We start from the raw sequence: 23,405 nt of genomic DNA, 5'->3' as shown, positions 1-23,405 counted from the left end.
CAGTGTTTTACCCAGGCCAGACTTAACTGATATACGTTATGAAAATGCAGAAATAACTATATTTATTCAACAGATCAAGGAAAAAAACCCTGATGGCACAAATGCTACAGGATTTGCAGTAGTAACAGAAACTGAAGTTTTCTTAAAACAACCACTACCAAAAAATTACTCTGTTCAAGCAGTCGAATTGGTAGCTTTAACTGAAGCTTGTAAATTAAATAACAAAAAGGTTGTTAACGTTTACACTGACAGTCAGTATGCCTTCTCAACTGTACATGTGTTAACACAGCATTGGAAAAACAGGTATGTTGACATCCACAGCTAAATGTATAAACTACAAATATTTTAGCATTATTAGATGTTATTCAATTGCCATCTACAATAGACTCGTATGAATGACCGGAAGGAAAACCATACTGCCAAAGAATTTGTTTAAATATGCTGCAGTATTGAGCCACGGACCATGTCATGTCTCAACAGGAGGGATGGAAGCAATAATGAACAAGGTTTTTACAGCATATGGTTTTACTAATTATTAAAAAAATTTTTTTAGAATAAATAAATGAATAAAGTTTTGTCTAGCAGGTCAAATATGTGCAAAATACATTCCACAGGGCAATCTAAGACCAAAACGAAGATAATTCCCTAAGCCAGTGTATCTTTTTCAACATATTTGTTTGGATTTCATTATTTCATTATTTTGTAGATTTCATTGAACTAAATTAATGTTAAGGGGAACGATTCTGCTCAGTGACAACAGAGGTTTTTACCAAATGGTCTGAAATATTTCTATGTGCACAAGCAGATGCACTCTCAGTAGCAAAATCACGTGTAAAATAACTCATTTCTAGATTTGAAATTCCTGAAAAGATCTTCAGTGATAATTTGACACACTTTGTAAACAATGTCATCTCACTGATGGCAAAGAACTTAAAATAGACCTTAGAAACCACTGTGATATAGAAGGTTTCGCTAACACATTGGAATTGTTTTACTATTTACATATGCATGTGCAGTGAAGAATTGCTTGCTGCTGATAAATGCAAAGAAGAACAGCTTACACATAAATGCTCACATATAGGCTGCTGAATGCAATGAAGACCTGCTTATCCAGTAAAGTTCAATGTCAATGTGTAATATTCAATTAGGATTTGCAAAACAGTGAAGTTAAACAATGAATGGGTCCATAGTCGGTATGAGAAGACTACAGGAATATTTACCTGGGTGTACGTTCAAACAGAGATGAGAAAATTGCGATAAATTATTGTTTGTTTGTTTGTTAGTATGTATATGAATGTTATGTGTATAAACTGTGTTGAGTTGTAGTTACTCAGTAGTGTCTCAGTGAAACAACCGACGGGGGAAGCCTTGCGGTGACAACAAAAGCAGTGTTTTACTGATCAGTCAAGTTGCTCCAGTGTACTCCATACAAACTGGTTGGCTACTGAAGGGATAGAAAATGGGGAATACTTGTTTTAAAGCAAACAAGGAATTAGATGGGAAAAATACATGTTTTAACGGGACCCAGACAATATTAAATACTCAGACAGATGGGAGAAGAAGTGTAGTTTTGTAGGAAATCACAAAATTATTACATAAAATTAGTGAAATCAATTGAAGAATGCCTTTCTGAAAAGCTGTTTACCACAGATGAGCAGCTTTGCGACCAAGCACATTGTAGATCGCTTTACTGCCAAAATGATCTAGTTTAATGGATTGGTTTAGACATGCATAACAGCATTTTAAGAACAAAGAGAGAAACAAAAAGGGACTACGCTTCATGGTGGAAGGTGATGTATAAATAACTGTGTATATGATGAAGGAGAGACCATTTGAGCAGCACAGCCATTTCGCAGCACAGGGACAGCAGTCCAAGTTAAAGGATCTCCCACGTGGTATCACCTGTCACACTGTGTCAAGGCATCAAAAGAAGAAAAAATCACCAAACTCAAGGACAAAGAGACGAAGACTCCGGTGAACGAAGAGAGAGGACTTACAAACCAGAAATACAAAAGGATGCTCGATATCAAGATCCAGAAGAAGAGGCTAACAATGCCACGAACACTTACGATGCTGGGAATGATGCCAGCAATGAACATAGAAGAAGATTCAGTGTCATCAATCTGCAACACGTGCCTCTAATGAGGGGGTGAATATAGAATCCTCAACGATTACAACGTCTCTGGGAACTGTGACAACAACAAGGTTTAAACCATTTTGATATATATTGTAACCTATTGGCTAAGGAATAGTGCTGAAAATGAGGTAAATCTAATCCACCACTGTCCTTGGTCTTCTGTAGGGTTTTTAAACTAATACGTGGTGGTTTGTTTTTCCACAGAAATTTGGAGATGCATGAATCTAGTGACTTAAACCAAGTAGCAGATGGTTTTATGGGGATCATTGAGAACAAATAGTTAACTTTTGGTAGTATCATCATTTTAATGGTTGTAACTCTCCCCATAAGTGATATAGGTAAGGACTTCCAACGAGAGAGATCGTCCTCTACTCTCTTTAATAATTGCACATAATTTAGCTTTGTTAGCTCTGAGAGCCTGGAGGAAATTTTTATGCCTAAATATCTAATATTTCCTGACTGTAAAGTGATCGCAGGTATATTCTGGATCCTACAGTTAATGGGCAGAACTGTGGTCTTAGACCAGTTGATAGAGTAGTCAGAAAGTGCCGAGAATTTATTTATGAGTGTGATCGTGTGAGTGAGAGACGTCTCTGAGTTCTGAAGGAAAAATAATACATCATCAGCATAAAGACTTATTTTATGCTCAATATTTTGGGGTTGGATGCCTTTAATATTTCTATCTTGTCTGATAGCAGCTGCTAAAGGTTTGATGAAAATAGCAAAAAGTGAGGGAGAAAGTGAGCAACCCTGTCTTGTACCTCTCTGCAGACCGAAGCTTGGAGAAGTTTGATCATTTGTCCTGACACTTGCATTTGGGGAGCTATATAACATCCTTATCCAGTTGATGAAGTGTGACCCAAACCCGAATTTGTTTTATGCTGCGAATAAAAATTTCCAGTTCACTCCATTAAATGCTTTTTCTGCATCTAGAGAGTCGATTGTGGTTTCCAAGTTGTTGATGGTAGAATAGTCTATGAGATTAATGATCCGGTTTGTGAACGAACTGTTGTGCCTACTGCTCTTCAGCCTGTCAAATGAAACGTAGAATTTAAAACGTGACAAATGAACGAAGACCTAAGGAGTTGAGTCGTGAACGAATCAATACTGTTTCCTGTCCTGCTGACTGAGCTTATGAAGCTGCCGCCTGCCATGTGGTGAGGAAGGGTACTGCATGAAAATGAACGAATCACTCACTGAGACAACTCGTTACTCCCAAGTCATATAAAAAATTTGTTCATATCGAACGAATCGCTCACGAACGACACATCACTATCTATTTGACGAGTTATGCATGAATTCGGATTTTGCAATAAAATTAATTACTTCTCCCAAACCAAGTTCAAACTGCTTTGTCCTTCATATTTATCTACTTCTAATCTAGTTTCAACAATAAACAACCCCACATCATATTTGCTCTTCGCCTAAAGATCATTGGGCACTTCAGCCAACATGGGTATCAAAGACAAATCTTTTTCAGATTAAAAACATGCTTCAAAATGTGATTCTGTGGTAGGAATTAATTCCACAGTTCTTTGACAATGCACTTTACTCAAAAATGTTTTTTTGTATGCTGACAATCGTTCAGAAAACATCAAATTTGGATCAGCAGGTGAAACGGTCCAATCTGTTTCTTTCTGACATGTAGCAACAAACTGTCCCACACCTTGTCAATGCCAGTGTGTAGGTTTGGCCAAGGAAATGTGAGGGCGAGTACCACAAACATTAAAAAAATCGAATTGCTCTGGAGTGAGCGACACAGCCAATAAAGTAGGCGCACATATTTTTTCACTTCTTCTCATAGTCATTGTCAGGCCTCAAAGAAATGTGTGATGTGCAGTGCAAATCAGCAGGTTGCATGAAATCAGAAAGGGGTGAAACTAACGCTTTTGCTTCTTCCACTAGTTGTTGTGAAAAAGGAGAGCTGGGAAGTTTCCACTCATAAGCATATGTAAGTGCAGATGAATCAAACTGCACTGCTGTGAAAACTTTGTCAGGCTGTAACATAACGTTAACACCCTCTGGTGTAGAAGTTAAAATAATGCCTAATTTACACATGAGATCACAGCCCATCAGGTTAATGGGACACAACTCTGATAACAAAAATGAGTGTTTGAAGGAGAGCCCATCTGGAGTGACACACGCAATGGGCGATGTCATTTTCTCCTTCACAACCTGGCCTGATGCAGACATAGAGTAAACGTGGTTTCCACTTAACTTTGGAGGACAATCAAACTCCCCTGACGTCACTACTGATGAACATAAGTTCCTATATTCTGAGAGAAATATCTTTGCTCTAGGACGGAAATAGCATGCAAAACTTTACTACGTGAATCACAGTCGGCAAGCGTTTCTTCACTACACAGAGCAGGAAAAATGTGTGAGTGTGTTTGTGCTATCACCCATTAGTGGAGGCTCCGCTGCTGCGTGACGTCCAGAACCTGCCTCCCACCCTCAGTCAGCCTTTTGCCCAATTTCATCACTTTTCAGCTGTGGACACAGCCACAGTAAAAACAAATATTCGGATCATAGCTCTGGCGTGGCCCATTTCGACCTCCTCTCCCACACGTCCACGTCTTCGACTTCGGCCTCGTCCTCTGTTTACACCAACTGCGTAATACATGGTCATGGCTGCCAAATGCAGCTCCTTTTCACACTTGTCCTATATCTTACGCGTCTCAACTTGGTTCTGAGCATGGCGAGCATATCGGCGAACGTCAGCCAAACGAGGACCCTCACACCATCCCACGTAAATGTTCTTTACTTCAGTGGCGACATCTGGCATGAGGCCTTTAATTATTGCATTGCATGCAATACTCTCCCATGGTCCTGATTCATTACCCAAATCCCTTGGTCTCTGATGACCGCTGTGCTTGCTGACTTCCTCAAGGATGCGGTGTACAAAATCATCAGTCCCTTCACCGGGTTTCTGTTTGCAGGTGTAAATGTGGGACATATTTATTTTGGTTGGAAATTGAGTGGTGATGGCTTGACACAGTCTTTGGATGGCTGCTTCATATTGAGTGTTATCATTATGTCCTCGTTCACTGTTGGTAGGTCGCAAATCCAGTTGTAGCATACTGGCCTCTATTTTGCAGAGGTCGGTCGGTTTGAACTTTTTTGCCAATATGCGACGCAATTCAACCCCGGTCGGGCAGAATTGTGCGCAGAAATCTCGCAACTCGTCAGCAAAATGGGGTCCAGAAATCTCTGGATCTGGTAAGCATTGTTATGCTTCCATGATGTCAGTCTCAGTCCAGGGTCGATAAACCAGTAATGGTCCAGTGGGAACTGCAACTTTAACCATAGGCATGGTTTGAATCTGGTTTTGTTTTTTCTCACGTTTATATCTCTGAAGTCCAGATTGTGGGTAAAGGATTTTTGTCACTTGCGTTAAAAGTTCTTGGGCAGGTACGCTGGAGAACCAAACATCTTCCTTTTCCTCATCATCAGACCTATGTAACTGATGTTGTGAGAATGATGGAATTTCTTCCCGAGGGAGGATGGAAGAAGTCCCTTCTTCCCGAGAGCCAGAGGCTTGTGGCAGGGCTGGCTGTTGTTGTTGCAGGCGTCGTGGAGGGCAGGAGTCCAGGTCTGGATCCGGCACAGCGAGAGCGCTCAGGGTGGGGTAAAGAGGTGCAGAAGGAGAAAAAGTGTTATCAGTGGAATATGGTGGTGGTTTAAAAGAAGATTCAGTCTTAATCAGAGCTGAATTATCTTTTCGTCCACATACTAAATTATTATCATCATTCCGTCATGGCATTTGTTTAACATTTTCCTTTCTTTCTCTTAATACACTTTATTTTTTCCAACATTCTATACCTTTCTTACTTCTTATTTAAACTTAATTTTCTTTTTTTTGCTTCATCTCTTTCTCATATTTGCAAAACTTTTCTTCTAATTTTCTTATTTCTAACATACTAAAAGAACCTTCAGGTGGAAAACCTCTGGACCATATTTCTTTTTCATTTCAACATGCTTAGGTCCCCCGGTAGGGTCAAAAGTCTGAGACCTACTGTTTCCCATTCTCAGACTTTACACTTACGGACGGAATTGACGGCTTTGCTTTGCGGTAAGACGTATTGCATCACTTCCTGTTGCTTTGTGTGTGCACTGTGACAGTTCTCGCTCTTCTTGAACTACTAATAATCACCTTATTTCTCCCTATAATTTACACATCTTGCATAGTTAACTCTATCCCATACTTGTTATATTCTAACGCTCACTCTTACAGATCTTTAGTTTTTATTTTTCACTTTTTAGCGGTGTGTCTGGTTCTCTAGCTTAGCATGGCTACCAGTTCTCTTCCTTTATCTCCTGCTTTCACCTGCTCCATGTGTCAGATGTTTAGTTACTCCTCTGCCTCCTTTAGTGGTAATGGTACATGTAACAAATGTAGTCTTTTTGTAGTTTTGGAGGCGAGGTTATCTGAATTGGAAGCTCGGCTCTGCACTGTTGAAAACCACCCAATAGCGAGCCAGGCCCCTTTAGTCAGTGCGGAGCCACCTAGCGTAGCTAGCTCTGTTAGTCGTCCCCGAGCAGATCCCGAGCAGCCGGGACTTAAGAGTGGCTGGGTGACTGTCAGGAAGAGGAGTCATAGTCCTAAAGTTAAGCCCGTGGTTCACCATCAACCTGTCCACGTTTCTAATAGATTTTCCCCACTCAGCGACACACCCGCTGAGGACAAAACCCTGGTAATTGGCAGCTCTATAGTCAGAAACGTGGCATTAGCGACACCAGCGACCATAGTCAAATGCATTCCAGGGGCCAGAGCGGGCGACATAGAATCCTATTTAAAACTGCTGGCTAAGGATAAGCGTAAATACGGTAAAATAGTTATTCACGTCGGCGGTAATGACACCCGGTTACGCCAATCGGAGGTCACCAAAATTAATGTTGCATCGGTGTGTAATATTGCCAAAACAATGTCGGACTCCGTAGTTTTCTCTGGACCCCTGCCAAATCTGACCAGTGATGACATGTTTAGCCGCATGTCCTCATTCAATCGCTGGTTGTCTAGATGGTGTCCAGCAAACAACGTGGGCTACATAGATAATTGGCAATCTTTCTGGAGAAAACCTGGTCTGATGAGGAGAGACGGCATCCATCCCACTTTGGAAGGAGCTCTTCTCATTTCTAGAAATATGGACGAATTTATTAGTCATCCAAAAACATGACATCCCAGGGTTGAGACCAGGATGCAGAGTTGTAGTCTTACACACTTCTCTGCGGCTTCCCACCTGATGCTGCCCCCCCCTCAATCAAAAAACACAAAAGGAGCAAATCCTCTTGTGCAAAAAAAATTTAAAACAAAAACTTTAACTGAACAAAAACATCAAACTATTAAATGTGGTTTGCTGAATATTAGATCTCTCCCTTTGAAGTCTCTGTTAGTGAATGATTTGATTAGTGATCATCATATTGATATATTTTGTCTTACAGAAACCTGGCTGCAGCAGGAGGATCATGTTAGCATTAATGAATCAACTCCCTCTGACTATTTAAATGTTCATGTTCCTAGAACCACAGGCAGAGGAGGAGGAGTGGCAGCTATCTTCAGATCAGGGTTACTAATCAGTCCTAGACCCAAGATTAGTTTTAGCTCTTTTGAATCTCTGATTCTCAGTTTTTCCCACCCAAAGTGGAAATCACAAAAACCTCTTGTGTTTGTTGTTGTGTATCGTCCACCTGGCCCTTATTCTGAGTTTCTATCTGAATTCTCAGAGTTTTTATCCCAGTTAGTGCTGAGTACAGATAAAGTCATTGTAGTGGGTGACTTTAATATTCATGTAGATGTTGAAAATGACAGCCTAAATATTAACTTTAATTCTATATTAGACTCTATTGGATTTTCTCAAAGTGTTCACAGACCTACTCACTGCCTTAATCATACCCTTGACCTTGTGCTGACTTATGGCATTGAGAGTGAACAGTTAACAGTGTTCCCTCATAACCCTGTCTTGTCTGACCATTTTTTAATAACTTTTGAATTTACATTACTTGACTACACGGTTTCTGAGAAGAATTCTACATATAGAAGGTGTCTGTCAGATAATGCTGTAACCAGATTTAAAGAGTTGATTTCATCATCCTTTTCTTCACTGCCATGTGCAGATATGACAGAGGACGGCTACCTAAATTTTACTCCAGTAGAACTTGACTCTCTTGTTGACAGCACTACAGCTTCAATGCGTACAACACTGGACAATGTTGCCCCTCTGAAAAGGAAGGTAATCAGTCAGAAGAGGTTGGCTCCTTGGTATAATTCACAGCTGCGTGCGTTAAAGCAGACGACAAGAAAGCTAGAGAGACAGTGGCGTTCCTCTAATTTAGAAGAGTCTCAATTAGTCTGGAAAGATAGTTTAATAACGTATAAGAAAGCACTTCGTAAAGCTAGAACTGCTTATTACTCATTATTGATAGAAGAGAATAAGAATAATCCCAGGTTTCTTTTCAGCACTGTTGCCAGGCTGACAAAGAGTCCGAGCTCTGTTGAGCCATGTATTCCTTTAACTCTCAGCAGTGATGATTTCATGAGATTCTTCATCAATAAAATTGTTTCTATCAGAGAGAAGATTAATGGAATCCTTCCCATTATTATCACTGATGTATCATCAAGTAGAGCAGCTTTAGAAGTATCTTTCGAACCTGAATTGTATTTAGACAGCTTCTGTCCAGTTGATCTTTCTGAGCTAACAACAGCAATAGTCTCTTCTAAACCATCAACTTGTATGTTAGACCCAATCCCAACCAGACTGTTCAAGGAGGTTTTCCCCTTAATTGACACTTCCATTTTGGATTTGATCAATCGGTCTTTGTTGATAGGATATGTACCTCAGACTTTTAAGGTTGCTGTAATTAAACCTTTACTTAAAAAACCTACTCTTGATTCAGAAGTGTTGGCTAATTATCGACCTATATCCAATCTCCCTTTTTTGTCCAAAGTTCTTGAAAAAATAGTTGCAGCTCAACTTTGTGATAATTTACATAGAAATAATCTGTTTGAAGAGTTTCAGTCAGGATTCAGAGTGCATCATAGCACAGAAACGGCACTGGTGAAAGTTACCAATGATCTCCTGTTAGCTTCTGATAGCGGACTTGTTTCTGTGCTTGTCCTGTTGGATCTCAGTGCTGCATTTGATACGATCGATCACAGCATTCTGTTACAGAGACTTGAACATGTTATTGGGATTAAAGGAACTGCATTAGGCTGGTTTAAGTCATATTTATCTGATAGATTCCAGTTTGTTCTTGTAAATGAAGAATCTTCCTCACACGTTGGAGTAAGTCATGGAGTTCCTCAGGGTTCTGTGCTTGGACCGATTCTTTTTACTTTATACATGCTTCCATTAGGTAACATTATCAGACAGCATGGCATACATTTCCATTGTTATGCTGATGATACTCAGCTGTACTTATCTATGAAACCAGATGAAACCTACAGGTTGGTCAGACTACAAGCCTGTCTTAAAGACATAAAGACCTGGATGACTCAGAACTGTCTGCTTTTAAATTCAGACAAAACTGAAGTTGTTCTCTTTGGACCTGAGCGCTTCAGGGAGAAATTGTCTAGTTATATAGTTACTCTAGATGGTATTTCCTTGGCTTCTAGTTCTACAGTGAGGAACCTTGGAGTTATTTTTGACCAGAATTTATCATTTGACGCACATATAAAACAGGTTTCTAGGACTGCCTTCTTTCACCTTCGTAATATTGCTAAAATCAGGAACATCCTGTCTCAGGGTGATGCAGAGAAACTAGTCCATGCATTTGTTACTTCAAGATTGGACTACTGTAATTCCTTATTATTGGGCTGTCCCACATATTCTCTGAAAAGCCTCCAGCTGATCCAAAATGCTGCAGCCAGAGTTCTGATGAGAACTAACAGGAGAGATCATGTTTCTCCAGTTTTAGCTTCTCTTCATTGGCTCCCTGTTAAATTCAGAATAGAATTTAAGATTCTTCTTCTCACTTATAAAGTTCTTAATGACCGAGCTCCATCATATCTTAAAGATTTAATTGTAAGATATTTTCCTAACAGAGCACTTCGCTCCCAAACTGCAGGTTTACTTGTTGTTCCCAGAGTTTCTAAAAGTAGAATGGGAGGTAGAGCCTTCAGTTATCAGGCCCCTCTCTTGTGGAATAAGCTGCCAGTAAATGTCCGGGAAGCAGACACCCTTTCCACTTTTAAGATTAGGCTTAAAACTTTTCTTTTCGATAAAGCTTATAGTTAGGGATGGCTCAGGTAATCCTGAAACATCCCATAGTTAAGCTGCTATAGGCTTAGACTGCTGGGGGACCTCATCTGTCACACCTTTCCTCACTTTGCTCTCTTTTTCCCCCTGATTAATTTCACAATTGATTTTATGTACATGTGACATTATTGTGATTATTAACCTATGTTTCCCTGTTCCAACAGATATCCTTTGAATGGCGTTATGGTGTTTTCCCCCCCTCTTTTCCCTCTTTTCTGTCTTCTCAAACCCCAGCTGGTCGAGGCGGATGGCCACCCTTCCTGAGTCTGGTTCTGCCAGAGGTTTCTTCCTGTTAAAAGGGAGTCGTTCCTTTCCACAGTTGCCACAGGCACGCTCAGGACGGGAGATTGGACTGAAGACACGTTTCGGTGCAATCTGTTGGTTTCCTTAGCTAGGATATAAATTTTTTTAATTGGCTCTATAAGAATTAATTGGATCATGATTACAATGAATTGAATTCCAATTGGCTTGAATTGGACTATATTACTTAAGTGCCTTGAGATGACAATTGTTGTAATCTGGCGCTATATAAATAAAATTGAATTGAATTGAATTGAATGGGGAAATATATTCCTTCACTCAAAGGACGTCTCCAATGAGGACCTTAATCTGTACTCACACTTCTTCGGACTGCTTCAAAAGTTTCCCTTACCCATGAAATCTCTGTCTCACTAATGACACAACCGGGAAACCCTCTTTTATTCAAATAAAAACTAAAAAGCAGTCCTATCATCTCAGACTATCATATTTAAAAAATGATCCCAGCGCTGGTATTCAGGAAAAGGACCTGCCAGTCCTCTCTCTCAGAAAAGGCCTTGGAGGTATGAGGCTGGAACAGCTACTTCAGTCCAGGCTGGCCATGCACTGCGGTCCGGTCCAGAGACACCAGTCGAGGGATCCTGTTCGTGATGCCAAAATTGTGGACATTGAAGGGCATGTTGAAGGTGTGAATGTCCGACCATAGTTGGTAAAAAGCGGGTAAGAAAAGGTTAAAATACACGACTCTACACAATCAATAGCGGGAGCGGAGTTGTTCGGCTTAAAGAAGGTGTGAAAGTCCGACCATGGTTTGTAAAAAGCGGGTAAGAAAAGGTTCGAATGCCAAAATATACACCATCAAAAGCGGAAGCCGAGGTGTTCGGCTGCAAGTAGGTGTGAATGTCAGATCATAATTTGCAAAAAGCTGATGAGAAAGGTGTGAATGACCGACAATAATTGCTGAAAAATGTGTTAGAAAAGGTAAGAATGCCGGACCATTCATCATCAAAAGCGGGAGAAGAGGTGTTCGGCTGTAAGATGGTGCGAATGTCCGACCATAGTTGGTAAAAAGCGGGTAAGAAAAGGTTCGAATGCCCGAATATATACCATCAAAAGCGGAAGCGGAGGTGTTCGGCTGCAAGAAGGTGTGAACGTCTGACCAAAGTTTGTAAAAAGCAGGTAAGAAAAGGTGCGAATGCCCGAACATACACCATCAAAAGAGGGAGCGGAGGTGTTCCGCTGAAAGACGGTGTGAATGTCCGACCATAGTTGGTAAAAAGCGGGTAAGAAAAGGTTCGAAAGCCCGAATATATACCATCAAAAGCGGAAGCGGAGGTGTTCGGCTGCAAGAAGGTGTGAACGTCCGACCAAAGTTTGTAAAAAGCAGTTAAGAAAAGGTTCGAATATCCAACCAAACATAATCAAAAGTGGGAGCAGAGCTGTTCGACTGCAAGTAGGTGTGAATGTCCACCCATAATTCCTGAAAAATGGGTAAGAAAAGGTGCGAATGCCCAACCATACATCATCAAAAGAAGAAGTGGATGTGTTCTGCTACAAGAAGGTTTGAATGTCCGACCATAGTTTGTAAAAAGTGGGTAAGAAAAAGTTCGAATGCCCGAACATACACCATCAAAAGAGGGAGCGGAGGTGTTCCGCTGTAAGACGGTGTGAATGTCCGACCATAATTGGTAAAAAGCGGGTAAGAAAAGGTTAAAATACCCGACTGTACACAATCAATAGCGGGAGCGGAGTTGTTCGGCTACAAGAAGGTGTGAAAGTCCGACCATGGTTTGTAAAACGCGGGTAAGACAAGGTGCGAATGCCCGACAATGTATGATCAAAAGAGGGAGCGGAGGTGTTCGGCTGCAAGGTCTGAATTTCCAACCATAATTTGTAAACACCGTTGAAGAAAAGCCTCGAAAGCCCGACTATACACCATCAAAAGCGGGAGCAGAGGTTTTCGGCCACAAGAAGGTTTGAATGTCCGACCATAGTTTGTAAAAGGCGGGTAAGAAAAGGTTCGAATGCCCGAACATACACAATCAAAAGAGGGAGCGGAGGTGTTTCACTGCAAGAAGGTGTGAATGTCCGAGCATAGTTTGTAAAAAGTGGGTAAGAAAAGGTTCGAATGCCAGAACATACACCATCAAAAGAGGGAGCGGAGGTGTTCCGCTGTAAGAAGGTGTGAATGTCCGACCATAGTTGGTAAAAAGCGGGTAAGAAAAGGTTAAAATACCCGACTCTACACAATCAATAGCGGGAGCGGAGTTGTTCGGCTAAAAGAAGGTGTGAAAGTCCGACCATGGTTTGTAAAAAGCGGGTAAGAAAAGGTTTGAATGCCAAAATATACACCATCAAAAGCGGAAGCCGAGGTCTTCGGCTGCAAGTAGGTGTGAATGTCAGATCATAATTTGCAAAAAGCTGATGAGAAAGGTGTGAATAACCGACAATAATTGCTGAAAAATGTGTTAGAAAAGGTAAGAATGCCGGACCATTCATCATCAAAAGCGGGAGAAGAGGTGTTCGGCTACAAGAAGCTGTGAATGTCCAGCCATAATTACTCAAAAACGGGTAAGAAAAGGTAGTATTGCCAGACCATAAATGATCAAAACAGGGAGCGGAGGTGTTCCGCTGTAAGAAGGTGTGAATGTCCGACCATAATTGGTAAAAAGCGGGTAAGAAAAGGTTAAAATACCCGACTGTACACAATCAATAGCGGGAGCGGAGTTGTTTGGCTACTAAAAGGTGTGAAAGTCCGACCATGGTTTGTAAAAAGCGGGTAAGAAAAGGTGTGAATGCCGGACAATGTATGATCAAAAGAGGGAACGGAGGTTTTCGGCTGCAAGAAGGTCTAAATGTCCAACCATAATTTGTAAAAACCGGGGAAGAAAAGGCTCGGAAGCCCGACTATACACCATCAAAAGCGGGAGCGGAGGTGTTCAGCTGCAAGAAGGTCTGAATGTCCATCAATAATTGCTAGAAAACATGAAAAAAAAATTTCGAATATCCAACCGCACATGATCATAAGTGGGAGAGGAGGTGTTCAGCTGCAAGAAGGTGTGAATGTCCACCCATAATTCCTCAAAAATGGGTAAAAAAAAAGGTGCGAATGCCCAACCATACATCATCAAAAGCAGGACTGGATGTGTTCGGCTACAAGAAGGTTTGAATGTCCGACCATAGTTTGTAAAAAGCGGGTAAGAAAAGGTTCGAATGCCCGAACATACACCATCAAAAGAGGGAGCGGAGGTGTTCCGCCATAAGAAGGTGTGAATGTCCGACCGTAGTTGGTAAAAAGTGGGTAAGAAAAGGTTAAAATACCCGACTGTACACAATCAATAGCGGGAGCGAATGTGTTCGGCTACAAGAAGGTGTGAAAGTCCGACCATGTTTTGTAAATAGCGGGTAAGAAAAGTGCGAATGCCCGACAATGTATGATCAAAAGAGGGAGCGGAGGTTTTCGGCTAAAAGAAGGTCTGAATGTCCAACCATAATTTGTAAAAACCGGGGAAGAAAAGGCTCGAAAGCCCGACTATACACCATCAAAAGCGGGAGCAGAGGTGTTCAGCTGCAAGAAGGTGTGAATGTCCACCCATAATTCCTGAAAAATGGGTAAAAAAAGGTGCGAATGCCCAACCATACATCATCAAAAGCAAGTGTGAATGTCAGATCATAATTTGCAAAAACCTGATGAGAAATGGTGAGAATGCCCGACTATACACCATCAAATGCGGGAGCGGAGGTTTTCGGCTGTGAGTAGGTGTGAATGTCCAACCATACTTGCTGAAAAATATGACAAAGCAGTTTTCACTTGGTTCTAGTGAAGGAATTCATTTTATATCAAAATCCGAAATTGTGTAGAACTCGTGGAAATAAGTTTATTCTCGGATTCCTAAAGGTTTAGTGTTGTTCTTTGGTATACTGCAAAGTAATACTTTCTATTTTGTTGAAACCGATTCAGACATGGATAAATATCAAGGACAAAGCAGTTTTAACTTGGTTTGAGTGAAGGAATTCAATTTTATATCTAAATCCGAAATTGTGTAGAACTCGTCAATCGACGCTTATTCTCGGATTCCTGAAAAGGTTTAGAGTTTTTCCCTACCCAAGAACTTTTAACGCAAGTGACAAAAATCCTTTACCCACAATCTGGACTTCAGAGATCTAAACGTGAGAAAAAACAAAACCAGATTCAAACCATGCCTATGGTTAAAGTTGCAGTTCCCACTGGACCATTACTGGTTTATCGACCCTGGACTGAGACTGACATCATGGAAGCATAACAATGCTTACCAGATCCAGAGATTTCTGGACCCCATTTTGCTGACGAGTTGCAAGATTTTTGCGCACAATTCTGCCCGACCGGGGTTGAATTGCGTCGCATATTGGCAAAAAAGTTCAAACTGACCGACCTCTGCAAAATAGAGGCCAGTATGCTACAACTGGATTTGCGACCTACCAACAGTGAACGAGGACATAATGATAACGCTCAATATGAAGCAGCCATCCAAAGACTGTGTCAAGCCATCACCACTCAATTTCCAACCAAAATAAATATGTCCCACATTTACACCTGCAAACAGAAACCCGGTGAAGGGACTGATGATTTTGTACACCGCATCCTTGAGGAAGTCAGCAAGCACAGCGGTCATCAGAGACCAACGGATTTGGGTAATGAATCAGGACCATGGGAGGGTATTGCATGCAATGCAATAATTAAAGGCCTCATGCCAGATGTCGCCACTGAAGTAAAGAACATTTACGTGGGATGGTGTGAGGGTCCTCGTTTGGCTGACGTTCGCCGATATGCTCGCCATGCTCAGAACCAAGTTGAGACGCGTAAGATATAGGACAAGTGTGAAAAGGAGCTGCATTTGGCAGCCATGACCATGTATTACGCAGTTGGTGTAAACAGAGGAAGAGGCCGAAGTCGAAGACGTGGACGTTTGGGAGAGGAGGTCGAAATGGGCCACGCCAGAGCTATGATCCGAATATTTGTTTTTACTGTGGCTGTGTCCACAGCTGAAAAGTGATGAAATTGGGCAAAAGGCTGACTGAGGGTGGGAGGCAGGTTCTGGGCGTCACGCGGCAGCGGAGCCTCCACTAATGGGTGATAGCACAAACACACTCACACATTTTTCCTGCTCTGTGTAGTGAAGAAACGCTTGCCGACTGTGATTCACGTAGTAAAGTTTTGCATGCTAGTTCCGTCCTAGAGCAAAGATATTTCTCTCAGAATATAGGAACTTATGTTCATCAGTAGTGACGTCAGGGGAGGTTGATTGTCCTCCAAAGTTAAGTGGAAACCACGTTTACTCTATGTCTGCATCAGGCCAGGTTGTGAAGGAGAAAATGACATCGCCCATTGCGTGTGTCACTCCCGATGGGCTCTCCTTCAAACACTCATTTTTGTTATCAGAGTTGTGTCCCATTAACCTGATGGGCTGTGATCTCATGTGTAAATTAGGCATTATTTTAACTTCTACACCAGAGGGTGTTAACGTTATGTTACAGCCTGACAAAGTTTTTACAGCAGTGCAGTTTGATTCATCTGCACTTACATATGCTTATGAGTGGAAACTTCCCAGCTCTCCTTTTTCACAACAACTAGTGGAAGAAGCAAAAGCGTTAGTTTCACCCCTTTCTGATTTCATGCAACCTGCTGATTTGCACTGAACATCACACATTTCTTTGGGGCCTGACAATGACTATGAGAAGAAGTGAAAAAATATGTGCGCCTACTTTATTGGCTGTGTCGCTCACTCCAGAGCAATTCGATTTTTTTAATGTTTGTGGTACTCGCCCTCACATTTCCTTGGCCAAACCTACACACTGGCTCTGACAAGGTGTGGGAGAGTTTGTTGCTACATGTCAGAAAGAAACGGATTGGACCGTTTCACCTGCTGATCCAAATTTGATGTTTTCTGAACGATTGTCAGCATACAAAAAAACATTTTTGAGTACAATGCATTGTCAAAGAACTGTGGAATTAATTCCTACCACAGAATCACATTTTGAAGCATGTTTTTAATCTGAAAAAGATTTGTCTTCGATACCCATGTTGGCTGAAGTGCCCAATGATCTTTGGGCGAAGAGCAAATATGATGTGGGGTTGTTTATTGTTGAAACTAGATTAGAAATAGATAAATATGAAGGACAAAGCAGTTTGAACTTGGTTTGAGAGAAGGAATTAATTTTATTGCAAAATCCGAATTCATGCATAACTCGTCAAATAGATAGTGAAGTGTCGTTCGTGAGCGATTCGTTCGATATGAACAAATTTTTTATATGACTCGGGAGTAACGAGTTGTCTCAGTGAGTGATTCGTTCATTTTCATGCAGTACCCTTCCTCACCACATGGCAGGCGGCAGCTTCATAAGCTCAGTCAGCAGCACAGGAAACAGTATTGATTAGTTTACGACTCAACTCCTTGGGTCTTCGTTCATTTGTCACGTTTTAAATTCTACGTTTCATTTGACAGGCTGAAGAGCAGTAGGCACAACAGTTCGTTCACAAACCGCATCATTAATCTCATAGACTATTCTACCATCAACAACTTGGAAACCACAATCGACTCTCTAGATGCAGAAAAAGCATTTAATGGAGGGAACTGGAAATTTTTATTCACAGCATAAAACAAATTCGGGTTTGGGTCACACTTCATCAACTGGATAAGGATATTATATAGCTCCCCAAATGCAAGTGTCAGGACAAATGATCAAACTTCTCCAAGCTTCAGTATGCAGAGAGGTACAAGACAGGGTTGCTCACTTTCTCCCTCACTTTTTGCTATTTTCATCAAACCTTTAGCAGCTGCTATCAGACAAGATAGAAATATTAAAGGCATCCAACCCCAAAATATTGAGCATAAAATAAGTCTTTATGCTGATGATGTATTATTTTTCCTTCAGAACTCAGAGACGTCTCTCACTCACACGATCACACTCATAAATAAATTCTCGGCACTTTCTGACTACTCTATCAAATGGTCTAAGACCAAAGTTCTGCCCATTAACTGTAGGGTCCAGAATATACCTGCGATCACTTTACAGTCAGGAAATATTAGATATTTAGGCATAAACATTTCCTCCAGGCTCTCAGAGCTAACAAAGCTAAATTATGTGCAATTATTAAAGAGAGTAGAGGATGATCTCTCTCGTTGGAAGTCCTTACCTATATCACTTATGGGGAGAGTTACAACCATTAAAATGATGATACTACCAAAAGTTAACTATTTGTTCTCAATGATCCCCATAAAACCATTTGCTACTTGGTTTAAGTCACTAGATTCATGCATCTCCAAATTTCTGTGGAAAAACAAACCACCACGTATTAGTTTAAAAACCCTACAGAAGACCAAGGACAGTGGTGGATTAGATTTACCTCATTTTCAGCACTATTCCTTAGCCAATAGGTTACAATATATATCAAAATGGTTTAAACCTTGTTGTTGTCACAGTTCCCAGAGACGTTGTAATCGTTGAGGATTCTATATTCACCCCCTCATTAGAGGCACGTGTTGCAGATTGATGACACTGAATCTTCTTCTCTGTTCATTGCTGGCATCATTCCCAGCATCGTAAGTGTTCGTGGCATTGTTAGCCTCTTCTTCTGGATCTTGATATCGAGCATCCTTTTGTATTTCTGGTTTGTAAGTCCTCTCTCTTCGTTCACCGGAGTCTTCGTCTCTTTGCCCTTGAGTTTGGTGATTTTTTCTTCTTTTGATGCCTTGACACAGTGTGACAGGTGATACCACGTGGGAGATCCTTTAACTTGGACTGCTGTCCCAGTGCTGCGAAATGGCTGTGCTGCTCAAATGGTGTCTCCTTCATCATATACACAGTTATTTATACATCACCTTCCACCATGAAGCGTTGTCCCTTTTTGTTTCTCTCTTTGTTCTTAAAATGCTGTTATGCATGTCTAAACCAATCCATTAAACTAGATCATTTTGGCAGTAAAGCGATCTACAATGTGCTTGGTCGCAAAGCTGCTCATCTGTGGTAAACAGCTCTTCAGAAAGGCATTCTTCAATTGATTTCACTAATTTTATGTAATAATTTTGTGATTTCCTACAAAACTACACTTTTTCTCCCATCTGTCTGAGTATTTAATATTGTCTGGGTCCCGTTAAAACATGTATTTTTCCCATCTAATTCCTTGTTTGCTTTAAAACAAGTATTCCCCATTTTCTATCCCTTCAGTAGCCAACCAGTTTGTATGGAGTACACTGGAGCAACTTGACTGATCAGTAAAACACTGCTTTTGTTGTCACCGCAAGGCTTCCCCCGTCGGTTGTTTCACTGAGACACTACTGAGTAACTACAACTCAACACAGTTTATACACATAACATTCATATACATACTAACAAACAAACAAACAATAATTTATCGCAATTTTCTCATCTCTGTTTGAACGTACACCCAGGTAAATATTCCTGTAGTCTTCTCATACCGACTATGGACCCATTCATTGTTTAACTTCACTGTTTTGCAAATCCTAATTGAATATTACACATTGACATTGAACTTTACTGGATAAGCAGGTCTTCATTGCATTCAGCAGCCTATATATGAGCATCTATGTGTAAGCTGTTCTTCTTTGCATTTATCAGCAGCAAGCAATTCTTCACTGCACATGCATATGTAAATAGTAAAACAATTCCAATGTGTTAGCGAAACCTTCTATATCACAGTGGTTTCTAAGATCTATTTTAAGTTCTTTGCCATCAGTGAGATGACATAGTTTACAAAGTGTGTCAAATTATCACTGAAGATCTTTTCAGGAATTTCAAATCTAGAAATGAGTTATTTTACGCGTGATTTTGCTACTGAGAGTGCATCTGCTTGTGCACATGGAAATATTTCAGACCATTTGGTAAAAACCTCTGTTGTCACTGAGCAGAATCGTTTCCCTTAACATTAATTTAGTTCAATGAAATCTACACAATAATGAAATAATGAAATCCAAACAAATATGTTGAAAAAGATACACTGGCTTAGGGAATTATCTTCGTTTTGGTCTTAGATTGCCCTGTGGAATGTATTTTGCACATATTTGACCTGCTAGACAAAACTTTATTCATTTATTTATTCTAGAAAAAAAAATTCAATAATTAGTAAAACCATATGCTGTAAAAACCTTGTTCATTATTGCTTCCATCCCTCCTGTTGAGACATGACATGGTCCGTGGCTCAATACTGCAGCATATTTAAACAAATTCTTTGGCAGTATGGTTTTCCTTCCGGTCATTCATACGAGTCTATTGTAGATGGCAATTGAATAACATCTAATAATGCTAAAATATTTGTAGTTTATACATTTAGCTGTGGATGTCAACATACCTGTTTTTCCAATGCTGTGTTAACACATGTACAGTTGAGAAGGCATACTGACTGTCAGTGTAAACGTTAACAACCTTTTTGTTATTTAATTTACAAGCTTCAGTTAAAGCTACCAATTCGACTGCTTGAACAGAGTAATTTTTTGGTAGTGGTTGTTTTAAGAAAACTTCAGTTTCTGTTACTACTGCAAATCCTGTAGCATTTGTGCCATCAGGGTTTTTTGCTTGACCTGTTGAATAAATATAGTTATTTCTGCATTTTCATAACGTATATCAGTTAAGTCTGGCCTGGGTAAAACACTGATGGTTATTTCTGACATGCAATCATGAGGCTTTCCATCTGTGGGGTAGGTAGCAGTGTGGATGGATTAAGTGTAGCACATCTCTCGACAACAAGGTGTGGCTGTGAAAGAAGAACTGTTATGTAGGAGAGATGTCTGCTAAAGATATTTTGTTAAGTAACCATATCACAGCCACTGCATGAGGTACCTTAAGTGTTAATGGGTGAAATAACACCATTATTGTTGATGCCTGCACTGCCAATGGCTTCTGGCCATTGATTCAAAAGTACGATCTCGTCCCTTTTTCCCCCTTTCAGTGGACACTGGCCCCTAATTACCGCAATTCAGCAGGGGGTCTTTCATTAGGAGTACTGGACTCCCCCGTGCACGGTTTCAGCTCCGACCCTGGAAAGCGGAAAAAACGTTGAGATCTGGTTTGAGGACCCAATTGTTGAGAAAAGTCTCTCAATGAGACTCAGAGTTGCTGGAGTCAGTTAATGCAAATGTTTAATCTTGCAGCAAGTTCAAGAATGTGTGTGTGTATGGGTGTATGTGTGCGAACGTGTGTGAGTTTGTGTGTGTGAGAGTTTAAAGAACCTGTTATCCACAGGCAGGTCTTAACTAGTATGGCACGGGTCCAGCCTGTCTCATCTTTTTTGGAAGGTCCAGCGCTCGGCCGTAACCCTTCTGTCTGTTTGGACTCTCACATACATTCGGTTAATCATAGAAAAACGAGAACAAAACTTTTTAGCCCCTTAAATTCATAAAACAGACATGGTGCAGTTATTTCCATTCTAGAAAATAAGAGTAATCACCACCATTCCTATAAATTCTGGATATTCTAACAATCTGAATCTTTTTTAAATGTTCGATGAAGCCCTTTGCTGTTCTGTTTAGAGACTCAGCTGATCATAAACCAAGTTTTGATCTTGAACCAAGCTTCTAAACTCTTCACCTTTTTCATTTCTCAGTTAGTATTCACTTTAAAACTGATTAAAAGAAAAATTAAATGAATGCCTATCAACAAATGTGGGATCTAAACTCTAGTGCTTTCTCTAAAATAATTTCCTTTCTCAATTCAGAAATGTGTGTGTGTAAGTCACAACACCCGTGACACCAAAACGGCTTTCTTTTCTCTCTTTTCTCTACACTCTGCACTGTGAGCACACACACCAAATCAGAAAGGCTTTTTTCTCTCTTTTCTACATTATGGACTGTGGGGACACAAAACCGCTCTCTCTCTTTTTTTTTGATTGTGTGCCAGGGCGTTGTCTCACGTATTAGATTATGCTTAAGATACGAATGGGTTTATCAGTCACATCAGAATCCATACATACTGATCCTCCCGTAATAAAATGGTCAGATCTTATCAAACACACTTTGTTTCTTGTGACAAGTCAGCGAAACAGCGTATACACGTCAAGACACTGAATCAAGTTTGCCACAAGAACTCATAAGTTTGGCAGTATTGCTCTGCCGTCAGCAATCATACACCCATTTTATTTTCATGAGACATGTGCAGGCACCTGTTCATCTACTGTTCTATCACTATGAATTAGTTTATCTATTATCAATAAGGATACTTCTACAACTACTATCAAAGTATGTCCGGACTTCTTATGTTGTCAGTTGCTATATATGAATAAGTGGGTTGCTACTGAAAAGCATTAAGCATGTCACACAGCCCAAACATATAACATTTCAGGACACACCACACAGTTAACAACCACAGTGAAGCGTGTCAAAGCCCAAACATGTAACATTCAACAGGACACTTACACAACACATTCAAATCAAACAGTCAGACAACATACAAGAACATATACCCCAGCCGGGTAGGAAGGTCCAGCGCTCGGCCGTAACCCTTCTGTCTGTTTGGACTCTCACATACATTCGGTTAATCATAGAAAAACGAGAACAAAACTTTTTAGCCCCTTAAATTCATAAAACAGACATGATAGTCTGAGACGATAGGACTGCTTTTTAGTTTTTATTTGAATAAAAGAGGGTTTCCCGGTTGTGTCATTAGTGAGACAGAGATTTCAGGGGTAAGTGAAACTTTTGAAGCAGTCCGAAGAAGTGTGAAGTACTCCGAAGAAGTGTGAGTACAGATTAAGGTCCTCATTGGAGACGTCCTTTGAGTGAAGGAATATATTTCCCCATTCCAAGTCTGAGAATGGGAAACAGTAGGTCTCAGACTTTTGACCCTCCCGGGGGACCTAAGCATGATGAAATGAAAAAGACATATGGTCCAGAGGTTTTCCACCAGAAGGTTCTTTTAGTATGTTAGAAATAAGAAAATTAGAAGAAAAGTTTTGCAAATATGAGAAAGAGATGAAGCAAAAAAAAAGAAAATTAAGTTTAAATAAGAAGTAAGAAAGGTATAGAATTTTGGAAAAAATAAAGTGTATTAAGAGAAAGAAAGGAAAATGTTAAACAAATGCCATGACGGAATGATGATAATAATTTAGTATTAGCTGTGCCGGATCCAGACCTGGACTCCTGCCCTCCACGACGCCTGCAACAACAACAGCCAGCCCTGCCACAAGCCTCTGGCTCTCGGGAAGAAGGGACTTCTTCCATCCTCCCTCGGGAAGAAATTCCATCATTCTCACAACATCAGCTACATAGGTCTGATGATGAGGAAAAGGAAGACGTTTGGTTCTCCAGCGTACCTGCCCAAGAACTTTTAACGCAAGTGACAAAAATCCTTTACCCACAATCTGGACTTCAGAGATCTAAACGTGAGAAAAAACAAAACCAGATTCAAACCATGCCTATGGTTAAAGTTGCAGTTCCCACTGGACCATTACTGGTTTATCGACCCTGGACTGAGACTGACATCATGGAAGCATAACAATGCTTACCAGATCCAGAGATTTCTGGACCCCATTTTGCTGACGAGTTGCGAGATTTCTGCGCACAATTCTGCCCGACTGGGTTGAATTGCGTCGCATATTGGCAAAAAAGTTCAAACCGTCCGACCTCTGCAAAATAGAGGCCAGTATGCTACAACTGGATTTGCGACCTACCAACAGTGAACGAGGACATAATGATAACGCTCAATATGAAGCAGCCAACCAAAGGCTGTGTCAAGCCATCACCACTCAATTTCCAACCAAAATCAAT

Source organism: Leuresthes tenuis, unplaced genomic scaffold (genome assembly GCF_036924035.1).
Source record: "Leuresthes tenuis unplaced genomic scaffold, fLeuTen1.0.hap1 SCAF_12, whole genome shotgun sequence".
NCBI lineage: Eukaryota > Metazoa > Chordata > Actinopteri > Atheriniformes > Atherinopsidae > Leuresthes > Leuresthes tenuis.
The sequence above is the reverse complement of the archived record's forward strand: the minus strand, read 5'-3'. Positions refer to the sequence as shown.